Source organism: Periplaneta americana, chromosome 4 (assembly GCF_040183065.1).
Source record: "Periplaneta americana isolate PAMFEO1 chromosome 4, P.americana_PAMFEO1_priV1, whole genome shotgun sequence".
Lineage (NCBI taxonomy): Eukaryota > Metazoa > Arthropoda > Insecta > Blattodea > Blattidae > Periplaneta > Periplaneta americana.
The window spans coordinates 42,422,295-42,435,246 of NC_091120.1; positions in this window are offsets into that span (position 1 = coordinate 42,422,295).

Sequence of the window (12,952 nt, forward strand, 5' to 3'; positions counted from 1 at the left end):
AGCAGTAAAAAGGGTCGAATTTTTCAGTGACAGGTTATCCTATTTAGTACTTAAGGGTAGATGGTGCGATATCATAGTTATAAATGCTCATGCTCTGCAGAAGAGAAAGACGACTATATAAAGGATAGCTTCTATGAGGCATTGTATTCTACACCTGACATAATTAGGAACATTAAATCCAGACGTTTGAGATGGGTAGGGCACGTAGCACGTATGGGCGAATCCAGAAATGCATGTAGAGTATTAGTTGGGAGGCCGAAAGGAAAAAAGGCCTTTGGGGAGACCGAGATGTAGATGGGAGGATAATATTAAAATGGATTTGAGGGAGGTGGGATATGATGATAGGGACTGGATTAATCTTGAACAGGATAGGGACCGATGGCGGGCTTATGTGAGGGCGGCAACGAACCTGCGGGTTCCTTAAAAGCCATTTGTAAATAAGTAAATACAAAAAATGTAATTCAGGCGTTCTGTTTGTTTTCTTTCTCTGATCTTTGTTTACATTTACAATCAAAAGATACAGAGTGTTTCCGAGGTGGTGTTACAAACTTTCAGGGATGATGGCGAAGGGCACATGTATCAATTTGAGATAAGGAACCCTGGTCCGGAAATGACCGAGTCGAAAGTTACAAGCAAAAATAGTTGTGTGGAAATGAAATGATTTTATTCCTTTGTACACCTTATTTATGTGTATTTATCTGTACATCTTACACATACTGCATTCATCTGACGTTGTTTACGTTGTCTACTTACGTATTCCATTTAGTGCGCTTTCTGAGGGATGGGGACAGGAAACTACACTAAAGCAATGCAGATAGCGCAATGTGTAACGGACATGGTCGGTCCTGATATGCACGTCTGTAGACAGCAGTGTATGTGTACAAGTTGCAGTGTCCAGTCGATCAGTCCTAGTGAAATGGAGGAGTACACGAGAGCGGAATAAGCAGACCTGATTTTCGAATATGGATGAGCCAATGGGGACAGTAGACAAGCTCACAAATTGTATCGGGGTAAGTACCCACGTAGGAGACATCCGGCCCATACCATCTTTTCACGACTGTTCCAAAGGTTAAGGGAAGGAGGGCACGTGATGCCAAATTACAATTCCATTTCCACACAACTATTTTTGCTTATAACTTTCGACTCAGTCATTTCCGGACCATGGTTTCTTATCTCAAATTGATACATGTGCCCTTCGCCATCATCCCTGAAAGTTTGTAACACCACCTCGGAAACACCCTGTATATTCATGTAATTTACCTGGTGTTCTAGAAGTGAACAGAACGTTATAAGAAGTATGTAACTTCTCAAATAATCTACTTCTAAAAAGAAAATAATAAGTAATTACACCAGCATCAAGCCTTGATTCTCAAAAATACAGTAAGTTTACGAACTTTTCAGAACCCCTAGTTTATCTCACCTTATACTAAATATACATTAGTAAATAAAAGCTTAACAAAAGTGCATATAGATCCGAATTTACACTGTAAAATGTAAGTAAAAATTTTCAAAGTCAAGTAACTTTGCAGCATCTCCTAACTTAACATTAACTTTATTAAAGGATACCGAAAACTGATGGCTTAATTCTTAACTTAAATTCAGTTGAAACTTTATGTTGTTCTAGATTTTTTTATACCTTCTTTGTCGGTTTTCTGTACGAAGACGATGCACCAGGATCGGAAATATGTTTTAACAGCCTTGATTATGCCAACATATTCCACTAACGTGAATATCGTATCATCTTCGCCGCCACACAGCAGAAAAGTCAATGAGAAAAAGAAAATTAACACTGAAGCCATTGTAAGATGTACGACGCCTTAGGCCAGGCTAGCACTTATCCAATCCTTTCCTTTCGGCGATCTCAAGAAACATGACATAATTAATGCGTCATAACTAACAAATAGCTCTATTTCACATTTTGTACTTCGTTTTTTAAACACTAATTACATGTCTTGCAAATGAATTTTTGGTACATTTTGTTATCTCTCACATGCACGAATTATTTCCACACACAAGCAGCTCGTTCTAATTAGGAATTAGACCATTTTATATCCCATGTTGACATCACCATAATACATACGCTTTCAGTTTCACCCCTCAATAGAACAATAAATTTTAATTTTTAATAGTCGTTCGAAACCAGTTTCCATTTCCCTCTCGCGTGTCGGTACTCAAATTTAAGCGCAGACAATTGCAATAACAGTCCTAATCATCTGTAACCAAGCCTGTCTTAATGTCGTTCGTGCATGAGACAGTTTTGTCAACGACCTCAAATAAGTGCGTGTGTAATTACGGCTCCGGGTGACAAACAATAACACACGACACTAACACCTATCTGTCATAAATGCTGACGTGCATTCGTGTGAGTTTTGAACATATGTGCGTTTAGGAAAGTCTCTTGAGACAATTGAATGCTTTAGTTCGTGCTTCACTTATTTAAATATTTTATGTGCTACACTCAAATCATTACACTATATCTGCACTGAAACCTACTCCTCGGTATGGAATCAGAAAAATTTCCTTTTCATTCGTCTGTCCTTTCGTTTCCTTACGTATTTTTGACATATTTTTGACACATCTACATGGAAACATATTTAATAATTCAATTAATTCACACAGAATGTACATATAGCTGTGCCAGAAAATATTGTACCGGTACGTAAATAGGATGAAAGTGTCTTTCGCACACTCGTTTCGAATGATTTTATTTATTTATTTATTTATTTATTTATTTATTTATTTATTTATTTATTTATTTATTTATTTATTTATTTATTTATTTATTCGTTCGTTCGTTCTTTCGTTCGTTCGTTAATTCATTCATTCATCTATTAATTTATCTATTTATCTATTTATTTTTCTATTTATTTATCTATTTATTTATTTATCTATTTATCTATTTATTTATCTATTTAAATATTTATCTATTTATCTATTTATTTATTTATCTATCTATTTATTTATTCATTTATTTATTTATCTGTCTGTCCGTCCGGTAATTCTGTCCGTTCGTCCGTTTGTTTGGTTATTTATTTATTTATTTATTTACTTATTTATTCGTTTGTTCGTTCGTTCTTTCGTTCGTTCGTTAATTCATTCATTCATTTATCAATTTATCTAGTTATCCATTTATTTATCTGTTTATTTATCTATGTATCTATTTATTTATCTATTTATTTATTTATTTATTTATCTATTTATATATTTATTTATCTATTTATTTATTTATCAATTTATTTATTCATTTATTTATTTATCTGTCTGTCTGTCCGGTAATTCTGTCCGTTCGTCCGTTTGTTTGGTTATTTATTTATTTATTTATTTATTTATTTATTTATTTATTTATTTATTTATTTATTTACTTATTTATTTTTTTATTTATTTATTTATTTATTTATTTATTTATTTATTTATTTATTTATTTATTTATTTATTTATTTATTTATTTATTTATTTATTTATTCGTTCGTCAGTTCTTTCGTTCGTTCGTTCGTTAATTCATTCATTCATCTATTAATTTATCTAGTTATCTATTTATTTATCTATTTATTTATTTATCTATTTATCTATTTATTTATCTATTTATTTATCTATTTATCTATTTATTTATTCATTTATTTATTTATCTGTCTGCCTGTCCGGTAATTCTGTCCGTTCGTCCGTTTGTTTGGTTATTTATTTATTTATTTATTTATTTATTTATTTACTTATTTATTCGTTTGGTCGTTCGTTCTTTCGTTCGTTCGTTAATTCATTCATTTATTTATTAATTTATCTATTTATCCATTTATTTATCTATTTATCTATTTATTTATCTATTTATCTATTTATTTATCTATTTATCTATTTATTTATTTATCTATTTATTTATTTATCTATTTATATATTTATTTATCTATTTATTTATTTATCTATTTATTTATTCATTTATTTATTTATCTGTCTGTCTGTCCGGTAATTCTGTCCGTTCGTCCGTTTGTTTGGTTATTTATTTATTTATTTATTTATTTATTTACTTATTTATTTATTCGTTTGTTCGTTCGTTCTTTCTTTCGTTCGCTAATTCATTCATTCATTTATTAATTTATCTATTTATCCATTTATCTATTTATTTTTATCTATTTATCTATTTATTTATCTATTTATTTATTTATTTATTTATCTACCTATTTATTTATTTATTCATTTATTTATTTATCTGTCTGTCTGTCTGCCCGGTAATTCTGTCCGTTCGTCCGTTTATTTATTTATTTATTTATTTATTTATTTATTTATTTATTTTTATTTGTTTATTTACTTATTCATTTATTCCTTCATTTGTCCATTTCTTTTTCGGTCCGTCCGTCTGTCTCTCTGTCCGTTTGTCTATTTATGTATTTATTTATTCATTTTTAATTATTTATTTGTTTATTTATTTATTTATTCATTTTTATTTATTTACTTGTTTATTTTTTATTTATTCATTTATTCCTTCTTTTATCTACTTCTTTTTCGGTACGTCCGTCTGTCTCTCTGTCCGTCTGTTTATTTATTTATTTATTTATTTATTTATTTATTTATTTATTTATTTATTTATTTATTTATTTATTTGTCTGTTCGTCCGTTCGTTTGCTATGCTTATTTATTTATTTATTTATTTATTTATTTATTTATTTATTTATTTATTTATTTATTTATTTATTTATTTATTTATTTATTTATTTATTTATTTATTTGTCTTTTCGTCCGTTCGTTTGTTCTGTTTATTTATTTATTTATTTATTTATTTATTTATTTATTTATTTATTTATTTATTTATTTATTTGTCTTTTCGTCCGTTCGTTTGTTCTGTTTATTTATTTATTTATTTATTTAACTGTCTGTCGATCAGTTCGTCCGTCCGTTTGTTCTTTTGTTCGTTCGCTTGTTTGTCTGTTTATCTCTTTGTCTATTTATTTATTCATGGATTTATTTACTCAATTATGTTTTTGTTTCTTTACCTTTTGTGTCTGTCTGTCTATTCTCCTAATTAACAAGTTAAACACGATGTCCCATTGTTGAGACCTTGATATCTCGGCCTACCAATTTTTCTTATTCATGCCAAATTATTAATTTATTATTCTTTTGAAAATCTTAATCTATGCATATGAACCTACAAAATATTTCTACATTATCAATATTTCGTTATAAACTCCCATTCTTCAACTATCTGATACACTATTAAAACAAACACAATATCAGAAACATTTCAGATGAAACGAATTTCCAACAACTCACGTAGGAAAGTTCTGTCGATAGAACCAAATGTACACAAAATATATTTGGTTTATTTAACAACGAGAGATGCCATTTAACTGGCTTATCTAACAAAAAAATCTTAAATATTTTATACAATATGACAACAGGCGTCATAAAAATCCATATTTCTTCATAGTCCTCGATTTATCATAGACAGGGAAATGTTAGTTATAACATGTAATCATTTGGCAGAACTATTATTTTATTTTTTAATGTGATTTATGTTTCAGGAAGAACATCTAATCAATTACACACATAAAAATAAAATTATCTTTTAACTTGTAACTGATGCATACGCTGACCTGACCACTGACGTGAACTCAAGGTGGTATTAATCTTGTGTGAAAAAAGTATCACTCTCTTTTAGTACACGCAGCAAAATTAACGTTATGTAGCTAGTACGAATAATAGACCTTTATGTTCCTTATATCCTGTTATTGTGTTATCCTGAAAGCTGATCAGAAAAGACGTGGAGATTATCATGCTACTCGTCCGTTAAACGGGACTTGGCTCTATCAGGGGCTGAGGCAAGATGGCCCACCTTCAGCGTCGGATTCACGAATGCTACGCAGACCACCTGTCGGACTTGGACAATCATAGCATGTTTAGGGCACACAATAGGCCAAAAACGTGCCTAAGTGTACGAACCCGTTATGGGTCAAGCCCTTGTAAAGTCAGCCAGCCAGCCAGTTATCCTGAAAAGAAAGGACTAATCTTAGCGATATCCCAACTGATCATTGAAGAATTTTTATTAACCCTTAAATTGGAAAAGCTTGGGAATGAATGAATGAGGGGGGAAGTGGGAGGAGAAACTTTAAAGGTACGTGAAAACACGTCCTTGCAAGGGGGGAGTTGGGGCTGTGAAAAACTGAATATGTGAGCTCCAAGCCTCTTGGCCACTTGTCTCACTTCGGGTTTCGCCGCCCCAGTGAAGGAGCGCTAGAAATTTCCAGTGGGTAAGCCGAAAATGGACGTACAACATACGGGGGGGGGGGGGCAGAAGTACAGCGACCTGATCCGGAGGAGAGACGCGATGGTACCAACTAGGAGGAGAAGTCTAGGCACGAAACGGTAATAGCTAGTTTGGCTGTTTGAAGATTCGAACGCGTAGGGATTAATCTTAACGGGAATAGCCAATTGGCTCTTTGATGATTTTTCTGAGCTCAGGAGACCAGCCAATTGGCTCTTTGATGACTCCATTGATCTGTACAAGGGGACGATTGAATTCTGTTAGGGCCCGAGTTCGATGTGAATAATCATTAATTTTGAGCCGTCACCAATGTCTGGGGAAGTGAATGCAGGTCCGTGGCCCATTTCTTTTAGGGCTCATCCCGACATTTGTCTTCATTTCTCACACTAGTTTATTAAACCGTGTCGGACTGTAAAGAAAACAACTATCGCAATGTGCATATTTTTTATGTTGTGCAACATTGTAGTATTGTGAAATTTTAATTTTCCTACCAATTTTTGTCTATTGTTCTATTAAAATTATAGCATAGCCTATAGCCTATTAACCTGTTGTATCCTATAGGATAGATTGCCAATTTAAGGGTAAACAGGACACAACACTCTAAGGAAACTCCTACGTGTGATGGATCTAGCAGGTCCGAAAGTAATCCTGGCCTTCAAGGAGGCTCCGGGACTTAGATGAACTTTCCAGTTGCACAATGGATCCACTTAAGTGATATAAGTACACTGAACCGAAAGGGCCCAACCTATTTCAATTCATTCATTTATTCAGTCATTCATTTACTTGTTTATTATTTTTATTTCAGAATAAATAGCAATATAAAGAAACAAATATGCTAAAATGAACTTTTTTCGGTATGAAGAGCTTCTGTGAACTCTTGAAATTAATATTTATACAGTTCACTATACTTTTTCTGTGTATTATCTATAATGATAATGTATTAATAAAAACCATTTGTAACAACCTTTCCATTATGAATTAAAAAAACGTGAAGTCTGGGGCAGTTTTTCTTAAAGATAGAATGTGAAATGTTTAAATTATTTCACACAAAGAGATTGTTATATTACAGTAAAGTAGGCTACTACGAAACCTATTTCTATAAAGTCAAGTACCGTATGCAATATATTTCAATTGGAAAAGAATAGGTTAGAGTGAAGGAACCAGTACAAGAAAAGCGTGGTAATATCACAGTCTAGTATAGGCTATAGTCACGAAGTTTGAGTTGTGAACATAGACAAATTGTGAATGTGCTAGAAACAGTAGACTGTGCCGGTACAATTTCGCATTGTCTGTAATGAGGCGATAGTAGCGATCCTAGTGGTTGGCAACTATCTATGGATGCACATTCCCTACGTATTGAGCTTCGTGACTGTATATACTAGACTGTTGTTGTTCAATACACGAACTGCATTGCACAAAAAAAGAAGAAATTCAGCTTTAATTGTCTGCGTACTATTATTCGATATGACTGTCTAATAAAAGATCTAAATAAGATCAGTATTCTCCTTTTCCCTCAAACTGTGTTCTATGTGATAATCGAAAAAAAAAATCGAAAAATCGAAGGAGAATTGGGAGGAAAATTTAAAAGGTACGCAAAACGCGTCCTTGCAAGTGGGTTGGGGGCTGTACAAAACTAAATATGTGAGCTCCAAGCCTGTTGGCCACTAGTCTCACTCCGGGTTACGCTGCTCCCCTGAGGGAGCTCTAGAAAATTTTGAAGGGGAAGCCGAAATTGGACGTAACCTCTTAGGTACCACATACGCGGGGGGGGGGGCCTGACATTGATCAATTGATCACGGAACGGGGCGAGGAGGAGTTGGCTGGTGTTTGCCATTAGAATGGCAAGACGCCGTCATCTGTTGTTCGATGACAAAGCACGTGAAGGCCGTCGGAAGAAGCGCCGTGAAATCTAATCTGCAATTTGAGAGGTCCCTGTCCTTTCAATTTGCGACTTATTAAGTGACCTCGTATATTTAATAGACTATTTATATTATCTGAACTAGGGCATACATCGTTTATAATAAGGGTGGAATATGTATGGGGAAGGGCATATAGGTCCGTGGCCCATTTCTTATAGGGCTCATCCCGACATTTGTCGTACGCCTGAGGATAAGATGTGATAAGAATGAAATCACGAATATAAATCATTTGGCTGTCTGTGGCATCCTTGAAAAATAAGAGATTTCAAGAACAGAAATTCCTCATTTACCAAATAGCTAAGCTTTGGTCAACAACACGAATAACATTATAAAAGCTGTTATAGTTTGCTAATGAACATAGTCTTAATAGCAACTGCTTCATTACAGTTTCTTTTCTGATTCATATAATCAAATTCGAGAACATTTAGCTGTAAAACATATTCGGGATGCGTGAATTTGCACTTCCAATTTTGTAAGAAAAAATTGTCGTTGCGGTAAAAAAAAATAGCATGAGTTTTCTTTAATTAGATAGGCCTACTTCATTCATAGAGAAGTGCGTAAAAAAAGCAAACATGAACGACAAATTAATAAATTGTTGCTTTTACTAATTGAGTAGCCTAATCAGAATCTCCGGCCTAATCACACTAATGAAGTATGTTATACTGACGCCCTACAAATAAGAAAAACAAAACGCATAAACACTTTTTAGAAGATTAAATCATAGAAACCAGACAGACCTCATTTCATATTTCCATAGAAATGTACCCAAGAGAACATCGTACGTACATCACTTTTTTCTTGGGTCTGAGCAAAGTAGAACAAAAGATTAGATTTTAAGATAATCGTAGAAGAGCGGCATTATTTTTTACTATAACTAACTTGGACTGGAAACTTCTACGTAAAAATGTCTTTACAGTTACGATAATTTAATACAAAACAATGTCGGCCTGGGTGACGCAGTCGATAGAATGCTGATTTTTCTACGCCCGAGGTTGCGGGTTCGATCCCGGCCCAGGTCGATGGCATTTAAGTGTGCTTAAATGTGCTTATTACATAGAACTCCTCAATTTCATTGTAAATACTTGAACAGATATATGGAATCAATAAAGAAATAAAAGAAAAAATAATTAATAATGCAATACATAAGTTGCTTAAATTTAATGCAGTCTTAATCATTATAAATAAGAATTAATTCCTTAAAAATTCTAATATCACAATAAAAACCAATTTCTTAAAAATTCTAATATCACAATAACTTCAACCGAGAGCATGAGCATATCACATGATTACGGACATCCTATGCATTCTGTTTTTTCGATGAGTGATGCTGGGAACATATATTACTATGAATTTCTGCTGTATCACAATAGCTCTTCTAATAAGAAAGGAGTGCTGGCTATCTAATGTTCAAGATCGTGAACCAGCATCAGGCAAGAACGCTGATAAATGGAAATGTCCCTGGTGCTAGCCAACAGACACAATGATCACTAGGTCTCGGATTTCTGGAAATATGCAAGCACTTATACCGTAATATGTCATAAAAACTTGGAAATATTACATGAAACAAATTAAATATTACTTAGAAAACTTTTTCATTCATTATTCTACAAAATTATACACACATAATGATCAATAAGTAAAGTCATTAATTTCAGGGTGTTATTCTTTGAGATATTTCAAACAAAAATGTTTTATATAATTTGGTCGTTTTTGCTTCCTTCTCGAGATAAAAATTTATATGAAAAATTTCATAGTACGAGGGGGATCCAGGAAATAACGACCGTTCGCGCATACCCGCCGCGCAGCTGACTCCCCTTCCTTGTTTGAAGGTCAACTGGTTTCCTTAACATGTGTTCTCATAATGTTGTGAGTACTGGTTGCAACAAGTCGCCATTGTGCATTTTGTGTTACTTCAAAATGAACGACGTGATTGATAATCCCGCCACTGTGAGAAGAGGAGTGTGATTCGATTTTTGAATGCCCGACATTTGAAACCTGCAGAAATTTACCGGCAATTGAAAGAAGTGTATGGTGATACTGTAATGAATGAAAGAAATGTGAGAAAATGGTGCGAAATGTTCAACAATGGACGAACAAATGTCCACGATGAAACTCGACCCGGACGCCCATCACTCATCACAGAAGACCTGAAGACTAAAGTGAACGACAGAATCTTGCAAGACAGGTGCACATCACTCGAAGAATTGCATATTGCCTTTCCTGACATTTCTTCTTCTTTGCTTGGTGAAATTGTGTCGCAACATCTTGGCTACCACAAAATCTGTGCTCGCCCGCACACTGCTGCTTCAACTCGAGAATTGCTGGATCAATTCGGTTGGGAAATCTTTGATCATCCGCCCTATAGTCCAGACCTTGCTCCTAGCGATTTTCACCTTTTCACTAAGCTGAAAGACTTTCTGGGTGGTACGCATTTTGGAAGTGATGAAGAGTTGAAGAAGACAGTGAACACCTGGCTTAATGAACTGGCGGCAGAGGAGTATAACACGGGAATTCTAAAGCTAGTGAACAGATACGACAAATGTTTAAAGGTAGGTGGTGGTTATGTAGAGAAGTAAAGGAAGCTTCAGTTATGTAACAGACTTTGTTTTTTCAAATAAATATTTTTTCTTTAATTATTACAACAAAACGGTCGATATTTCCTGGATCCCCCTCGTATTTTGGGAAAGTCATTGATTTAATTCCCAATATGCTCAGTCAATTCAAAATTGCAATGTATTATAATAAATTACTGTATTGAAAGAATTTTAGTTTTGTCCTTTAAATGTGCTGAAATTTCATCCAAGCAAATGTAACTTTTTGTTCTGCAAGGGAATTTTACAGGGGGTGGGAGAAGAAAGGTGAAAAAGTCTAATATCTGTCCTCTCGTAACTAATCTTTTAGTTATGTTAACAGAATTTTCTGACTGTTATGAATTATTACCTCGCAATACCTAGCTTTGAATCTGTTGTATGTCACATATTTGAGAGGGGTGAAGAAGGTGAAAGAGACAGACCAGCAACAATCTGACCATATTCTTAACACTGTTTCGTGCTTTGACTACTCACTGCTAGTAAATCCAGTTACCTTCAAACTTAATTTAACCACCCACAAAATATTTCTAAGGAAAGTAAAGCCCAAAATAGTCCTCCTCCTTGGTCTTGAGGTAGCGTGCTGGACTTCTGATCAAGGTCGCCCAGGTTCGATTCCCAGTCGTGAAGTCAGAGGGATTTAATTCGGAGCTCTTCACAGGGACTAGTTGCCTGCTGTGGTACCGATATTAGTAAAGAGAGAGAGAAAAAAAAAACAAACAAAATAAGTAATCAAACGCAAACAAAATCTCTTGCAATTATTAACACAAAATACGTGAATAATACTTGGAGAACTGTTAAATTATTGGAATAAGACCAAAAATATGCTTTTCTACCATTTTTAATCATACATGACTTAATAATGAAATACTGTAAAATAAAAAGTGTTATCTTGCACAGAAAAGCTAGACATGTGTTTAATTTAACTTATGTTCGCAAATAGAGAACAGATATTCGAGCTCTACTGATCACTGTGTTCTTGAGAGACAAACCGCACCTTGTCCACTGCTGTGGAGTAACGGTTAGCACGTCTGACCATGAAACAAGCGGGCTCAGGTTCAAATCCTGGTTGGAGTTTTTCCCGGGCTTTTCCCTCGACCAACTGAAGCAGAATTGCTGGGTAACTTTCGGCATTAGACCTCAGACTCATTTCGTAATAATTAATTCATGTATCTTCATCCATATAATAACCCAGTTTAAGTTCACAGTGCAGCATGCTGTACTTGTACAAGAGTGAGGCCATTAAACTATCCAATCATTCACAGAATAGGAGTGGTAAGCACAAAAAGCCTCAGGCTGCACTGCAAGCCTTCGGGTCCTTCCTCCGTACAAGAGGATATTAGACTGGATGTGACAACTTAATGCGACGTTGTCATACCTGCATCAAAGCTAGAAGATACCAGTATGAACAACTGTTGTAAATGTAATCTTTACAGTTTGAAGGTAATGTAACTGTACATCTACAAATAAAGATCCTTAAGTTTTCTTATTCCACTTTATTAGACATCCCAAAATAACTTTGGTTTATAACTTTCGACTAAGGCATTTATGGACTACAGTTCCGTACCTCAAATTGATGCTTTTGGTCTTCTCCATCAACCCTGAAAGTTTGTAGTATCTCCACAGAAATTCTCTGTACACAAACAATAGAACATGGACAAGCCTATTTCTCAAGACAGCCATTCATTTCATTCAGTGTTCTGCCCAAGGGTAGGTCTTTCACTGCAAACCCAGCTTTCTCCAATCTTTCCTATCTTCTACCTTTCTCTTTGTCTTCTCATATGATCCATATATCTTAATGTCGTCTATAACTTGATATCTTCTTCTGCCCCAAACTCTTCTCTCATTCACCATTCCTTCTAGTGCATCCTTCACTAGGCAGTTTCTTCTCAGCGAGTGACCAAACCAATTCCTTTTCCTCTTTCTGATCAGTTTCAGCATCATTCTTTCTTCACCCACTCTTTCCAACACAGCATCATTTCTTATTCTGTCTGTCCACTTCACACGTTCCTTTCTTCTCCATATCCACATTTCAAGTGCTCTAGTCGCTTCTCTTCACTTCGTCGTAATGTCCATGTTTCTGCCCCCATACAATGCCACACTCCATATGAAGCACTTCACTAGTCTCTTCCTTAATCAAGATATTAAGAAATTAATTTCCTTATTACTGCCTGGAATCGAACCAGGGTCTCCTGGAC